The sequence below is a fragment of the Scyliorhinus torazame genome, chromosome 1 (assembly GCF_047496885.1).
Source record: "Scyliorhinus torazame isolate Kashiwa2021f chromosome 1, sScyTor2.1, whole genome shotgun sequence".
NCBI lineage: Eukaryota > Metazoa > Chordata > Chondrichthyes > Carcharhiniformes > Scyliorhinidae > Scyliorhinus > Scyliorhinus torazame.
The window spans coordinates 406,803,488-406,810,698 of record NC_092707.1 but is presented as its reverse complement, the minus strand read 5'-3'; the positions used below and the strand labels follow the sequence as shown (position 1 = coordinate 406,810,698).

At 48.5% G+C, this 7,211-nt stretch overlaps 1 protein-coding gene across 2 annotated transcripts in view; it reads left to right on the top strand.

The window, feature by feature from the left end:
• Positions 1-7,211, top strand: part of LOC140428178 (uncharacterized) — a 59,751-nt gene that overhangs the window by 25,506 nt on the left and 27,034 nt on the right. The window lies entirely within an intron of this gene.

The window sequence follows — 7,211 nt, the reverse complement described above, 5'->3', positions numbered from 1 at the left end:
CGACTGGCGCCCAAAACGGCGCAAATCAGTCGGGCATCGCGCCGTCCCAAAGGTGCGGAATGCTCCGCATCTTGGGGGGCCGAGCCCCAACCTTAAGGGGCTAGGCCCTGCCGGACAAATTTCCCCCCCACCAGCTGGCGGAAAAGGCCTTTGGTGCCCCGCCAGCTGGCGCGGAAATGACATCTCTGGGCGGCGCATGTGTGGGAGCGTTAGCGGCCGCTCACGGCATTCCCGCGCATGCGCAGTGGAGGGAATCTCTTCCGCCTCCGCCATGGTGGAGACCGTGGCGAGGGCGGAAGGAAAAGAGTGCCCCCGCTGCACAGGCCCGCCCGCGGATCGGTGGGCCCGATCGCGGGCCAGGCCACCGTGGGGGCATCCCCCGGGGCCAGATCACCACGTGCCCCCCCCCAGGACCCCGGAGCCCGCCCGCTACGTCTTGTCCCGCCGGTAAGGTAGGTGGTTTAATCTACGCCGGCGGGACAGGCATTTTAGCGGCGGGACTTCGGCCCATCCGGGCCGGAGAATCGTGGGGGGGGGGGGGGCCGCCAACCAGCGCGGCGCGATTCCCGCCCCCGCCAAATATCCGGTGGTGGAGAATTCGGCAACCGGCGGGGGCGGGATTCACGCCAGCCCCCGGCGATTCTCTGACCCAGCGGGGGGTCGGAGAATCTCGCCCCCTAGCTTTATATTCCAGATTCATTCATTGAATTCATATCCCCAGAGCATTAGTCTGGGTTCCTTGATTACTGTTCCAGTGGCATTAGCACGATGCCACCGTCTGCCCAAAGTTAGCAGAATGGATGGGTGGAGTGGTTGTTGAGGTTGTGAATGACAGTAGTGCTCAGTGGGCTGAATAATGATGCTGTTGTGATCAAGACTATTCAATCTGATTCAAGCTGCTGCCAATTGGGTAATTGAAGGTACAGTTGCCAACGTTCCAAGATTACCCTGGAGTCTCCAGAAGTGAAAGACTAAACTCCTACTGCAAAGCAGGAGAAAATTCAGAAACATTAAAGTGTCAGACAGGGAAAAAGGTTTGTTTATCCAACGGACAAAAATCATTCAAGTGGGTAATAAAGAATCTATTCATTTTTCAACTGTTGTGAAAAGGTGGAATATTGTGAGGGTGGGCATGTCCGGGGCAGTTAGTAGCACAAGGTCATGTGAGGAGACCTCTGGGAATATGTCGGACCAGAGTTAGCAAACCTATTGAAGGTATCTCCTGCGCCACAGGCTTGTGGAGATGGTACAATCTGAGACTGTCTCATTGATAAAAGATGGGCAGACAAGTTGTGTCTACTAAGATGTGCTTTGTAGCTTTGATGAAGTGTGTACAGGAGTAACAGCATATCTGTGTAGTGTGACAGTTAACCCACTTACCAGTCTTAAATTTTCAGCGTTCTAATTCATGGGCAGCACGGTAGCTCACGTGGCTACAACTGTATGGTCTCTGTCGCAATATGAAAAGGTGGCTTCATTTTCCAAAGCTTTTCAACTCTAAACATGGCTCATTATGTAAACACCACGAATACAAGATACTTAGAATCACAGAATTACAGAACCACACAGTGCAGAAGAGGCCCTTCGGCCCATCGAGTCTGCACCACCGTATGAAAGGCACCATGAGTTGCCAATCCTAATCCCATTTGCCAGCATTTAAGAAGTGTTTCAGAAGTTCAGTCAGTGGAGCAACCACACTGCTAAAATTTGACCTGAATTTCAGAAACCACTCATGCTCAGACATCTCAGAACTTGGGCAAGATTCTCCGACCCCCCGCCGGGTCGGAGAATCGCCGGGGGCTGGCGTGAATCCCGCCCCCGCCGGTTGCCGAATTCTCCACCACCGGATATTCGGCGGGGGCGGGAATCGCGCCGCGCCGGTTGGCGCCCCCCCCCCCCCCCCGCGATTCTCCGGCCCGGATGGGCCGAAGTCCCGCCGCTAAAATGCCTGTCTCGCCGGCGTAGATTAAACCACCTACCTTACTGGCGGGATAAGGCGGCGCGGGCGGGCTCCGGGGTCCTGGGGGGGGCGCGGGGCGATCTAGCACCGGGGGGGTGCCCCCACGGTGGCCTGGCCCGCGATCAGGGCCCACCGATCCGCGGGCGGGCCTGTGCAGCGGGGGCACTCTTTTCCTTCCGCCTTCCTCACGGTCTCCACCATGGCGGAGGCGGAAGAGACTCCCTCCACTGCGCATGCGCGGGAATGCCGTGAGCGACCGCTAACGCTCCCGCGCATGCGCCGCCCGGCAATGTAATTTCCGCGCCAGCTGGCGGGGCACCAAAGGCCTTTCCCACCAGCTGGCGGGGCAGAAATCAGTCCGGTGCGGGCCTAGCCCCTCAAGGTTAGGGCTAGCCGCTCAAGATGCAGAGGATTCCGCATCTTTGGGACGGCGCGATGCCGGACTGATTTGCGCCGTTTCTGGCGCCGGTCGGCAGACATCGCACCGATTACGGAGAATTCCGCCCCTTGTCTCTTTGTTGACGGTCTTGGGAACTCCCCAATATCTTTCGTTTTCATATTCCATGGGGTCATCTGACATGTCCAATTGTATGACCTAAGAATGTGACTTGAGCTTTCACAATTTCTCTTTTAGCCAAGTTTACAATCACTCCAGCCTCCTGTGGTCAAGAAAACAAGTCCTTTAAATGTTCCAAATCTTCCTTCCACTTTTGACTGAATACCATCAAATCATTAACATACACTACACAATTGTTTTTTAAATATAAATTTAGAGGACCCAATTCTTTGTTTTCCAATTAAGGGGAAATGTAGAGTGGCCAATTTACCTACCCTGCACATCTTTTTGGGTTGTGGGGACGAGACCCACACAGACACATGGAAAATGTGCAAACTCCGCTGCTGCCGAACCCGGGTCCTTGATGCCGTGAGACAGCAGTGCTAGCCACTGCACCATTGTGCTGCCCTCACTGCACATTTGTTTCGTCCAGAAATTACCTTGTTGGCTAATCTTTGGAATGTTGCTGTCACATTCTTAATTCTAAATGGCATAACTTTAAACTGATACAGATGATTTGGCGTTACAAAAGCAAAAACTTCCCCCATTTGGTCTGACAAAGGTACTTGTCGGTATCCTTTAAGCAAGTCAAGTCTGATAATAAAATTTGCTTGCCCCACCTGTTCAGCAGCCTTCCAAATAAGGAATAGGATACAAATCCGATTTTGTAACTGCATTGACTTTTCTCGAGTTCACACACAATCGTTCCGTTCCATCTGGTTTTTATACCATCACAATAGACGAGCTCCAATTGCTGTAACTCACTTCAATGATATTATTCTTAAGCATGCTTTCAATTTCCTGTTGTACCTGTGCCAACTTTAATGGATTGAGCTGATATGGATGTTGCTTAATTGGAGTAGCATTTCCTACATCGACATCATGTATAGTTGTTTTTGTACTTCTTAATTTGTTCCCACATATAGCTCTATGTGAGTGTAATAACTTTTTCAGATCACTTTGATTTTCCTCCAGAAGGTAACTCAGTCATTTATCCCAATTTCTTATCACTTCCACTTTGTCCATCCTAATTTGAAAAATGTCAAATTCAGAATCATCTGGATTTATCTCTTCTCCCTGAGTTACGACTAATACCTCCTACTTCTTTTTAACTATTGTCAAAACATTTTTTGAGCATATTAACATCCCACACTCTGTGCACGTCCCTCCATCTTGTGTTCTTGTCAAATAATTCACCTGATTTAATTTCCTTTCAATTTGATAAGGCCCACTAAATCTTGATTTTAATGGTTCACCCACCATTGGTCATAATACGAATACTTTCTCCCCACGAACAAAATTATGGATTTTTGATTTCTTATCTGCATCTTTTTTGATCACATGCTGTGACAATTTAAAATGCTTTCCAGCCAATGCACCAGTCCGACTTAATCTCGCCTTCAAGTTTGACACATAGTCCAACAACATATCCTCTGAACACTGACTTACCAATTTCCCTCTGTTTAATTTATATGGCCCTCTTACTGCCTGATCAAAAATCAAATTAAACAGACTGAGTTGAATTGATTCATTAGGTGCATTCCGAATATCAAATAGTACAAATGGAATTCCTTTAGGCCTATCCTCTGGACAATCCTGACCATAAGCCCTCAATATGTTCTTCAAAGTTTGATGCCATTCTTTCCAACACTTCCGTGATTCTGAATGATATGCAGTTGAGTTCATTTTTTAAAAAAATTCATTTCCTGGATGTGGGTGTTTCTGGTTAGGCCAGCATATATTGCCCATCCCTAGTTGCCCTTCAGAAGGTGGTGGTGAGTTACTTTCTTGAACCACTGTAGTCCTTGAGGTGTAGGTACACCCACAGTGCTGTTGGGAGAGAGAGTTCCAGGATGTTGCCCCAACGACCGTAAAGGAGTGGCGATATATTTCCAAGTCAGGGTGGTGAGTGACTTGGAGGGGAACCTCCAGGTGGTGGGGTTCCCAGGTATCTGCTGCTCTTGGCCTCCGAGATGGTAGTGGTCATGGGTTTGGAAAGTGTTGTCTAAGGATGTTTGGTGATTTCCTGCAGTGCATCCTGTAGATGGTGCACACGGCTGCCACTATTCGTCGGTGGTGGAGGGTTTGAATGCTTGTGGAAGGAAGAGCAATCAAGCGGACTGCTTTGTCCTGGATGGTGTCAAGCTTCTCGAGTGTTGTTGGAGCTGCGCTCATCCAGGCAAGTGGAGAGTATTCCATTACACTCCTGACTTGTGACTTGTAGATGGCGGACAGGCTTTGGGGGGTCAGGAGGTGAGTTACTCGCCGTAGTATTCCTAGCCTTTGACCTGCCCTGGTAGCCACAGTATTAATGTGGCTAGTCCAGTTCAGTTTCTGATCCCCTAGGATGTGGATTGTGGGGGATTCAGCGATGGTAATGCCATTGAGGAGCAGAGGAGGAAGAAATAAGGAGAAAAACAAAGGACAGAAAGGTGAATAAGAAAAGTGATAGGCAGATAAACCAAGTGCTAGTTTCAAGCAGGGACACAGTGAAAAATATTGGGGGCAGGACTAATAATGTTAAAACGACAAACTTTAAGGCTGTGTGCCAGAACGCGCGGAGCATTCGCAATAAAGTGGATGAACTAATCGCACAAATAGATGTGAACGGGTATGATACAGTCGCGATTGCGGATACATTGCTGCAGGCTGACCAGGGGTGGGAATTGAATGTCCCAGGGTATTCAGTATTAAGGAAAGACAGACAAAAATAAAGGTGGTGGGGTTGCATTGCTGGTTATGGCGGAATTTAACTCAACCTCCGGGTGCTCCGGTTTCCTCCCACAAGTCCCGAAAGACGTGCTGTTAGGTGAATTGGACATTCTGAATTCTCCCTCTGTGTACCCGAACAGGCGCCGGAGTGTGGTGACTGGGGGATTTTCAGAGTAACTTCATTGCAGTGTTAATGTCAACCTACTTGTGACACTAATAAAGATTATTATTATTATTAGTGAGGGAGAATATTAGCTCCGACAATTCAGAATCTGTAGAGATAGAGCTGAGAAATAGTAGGGGCAAAAACCGTTAGTGGGCATCATATATAGATCCCCAAACTGCAGTGATAGTGTTGGCATTGGCATTAAGCAGGATATTAGAGATCTATGTGATGAAGGAACAACTGTAATTATGGGTGATTTTAATCTGCATACAGATTGGGAAAATCAAATTAGCCACAATACCATCGAGGAGGAATTCCTGGAGTGTGCGCAGGATGGTTTTCTGGATCAATAAGCTGAGGAGCCAACTAGAGAACAGGCCGTCCAAGATTGGGTACTGTGTAATAGAACATAGAACATAGAACAATACAGCGCAGTACAGGCCCTTCGGCCCACGATGTTGCACCGAAACAAAAGCCATCTAACCTACACTATGCCATTATCATCCATATGTTTATCCAATAAACTTTTAAATGCCCTCAATGTTGGCGAGTTCACTACTGTAGCAGGTAGGGCATTCCACGGCCTCACTACTCTTTGCGTAAAGAACCTACCTCTGACCTCTGTCCTATATCTATTACCCCTCAGTTTAAAGTTATGTCCCCTCGTGCCAGCCATATCCATCCGCGGGAGAAGGCTCTCACTGTCCACCCTATCCAACCCCCTGATCATTTTGTATGCCTCTATTAAGTCTCCTCTTAACCTTCTTCTCTCCAACGAAAACAACCTCAAGTCCATCAGCCTTTCCTCATAAGATTTTCCCTCCATGCCAGGCAACATCCTGGTAAATCTCCTCTGCACCCGCTCCAAAGCCTCCACGTCCTTCCTATAATGCGGTGACCAGAACTGTACGCAATACTCCAAATGCGGCCGTACCAGAGTTCTGTACAGCTGCAACATGACCTCCCGACTCCGGAACTCAATCCCTCTACCAATAAAGGCCAACACTCCATAGGCCTTCTTCACAACCCTATCAACCTGGGTGGCAACTTTCAGGGATCTATGTACATGGACACCTAGATCCATCTGCTCATCCACACTTTCAAGAACTTTACCATTAGCCAAATATTCCGCATTCCTGTTATTCCTTCCAAAGTGAATCACCTCACACTTCTCTACATTAAACTCCATTTGCCACCTCTCAGCCCAGCTCTGCAGCTTATCTATATCCCTCTGTAACCTGCTACATCCTTCCACACTATCGACAACACCACCGACTTTAGTATCGTCTGCAAATTTACTCACCCACCCTTCTGCGCCTTCCTCTAGGTCATTGATAAAAATGACAAACAGCAACGGCCCCAGAACAGATCCTTGTGGTACTCCACTTGTGACTGTACTCCATTCTGAACATTTCCCATCAACCACCACCCTCTGTCTTCTTTCAGCTAGCCAATTTCTGATCCACATCTCTAAATCACCCTCAATCCCCAGCCTCCGTATTTTTTGCAATAGCCTACCGTGGGGAACCTTATCAAACGCTTTGCTGAAATCCATATACACCACATCAACTGCTCTACCCTCGTCTACCTGTTCAGTCACCTTCTCATAGAACTCAATAAGGTTTGTGAGGCATGACCTACCCTTCACAAAGCCATGCTGACTATCCCTGATCATATTATTCCTATCTAGATGATTAGAAATCTTGTCTCTTATAATCCCCTCCAAGACTTTACCCACTACAGACGTGAGGCTCACCGGTCTATAGTTGCCGGGGTTGTCTCTGCTCCCCTTTTTGAACAAAGGGACCACATTTGCT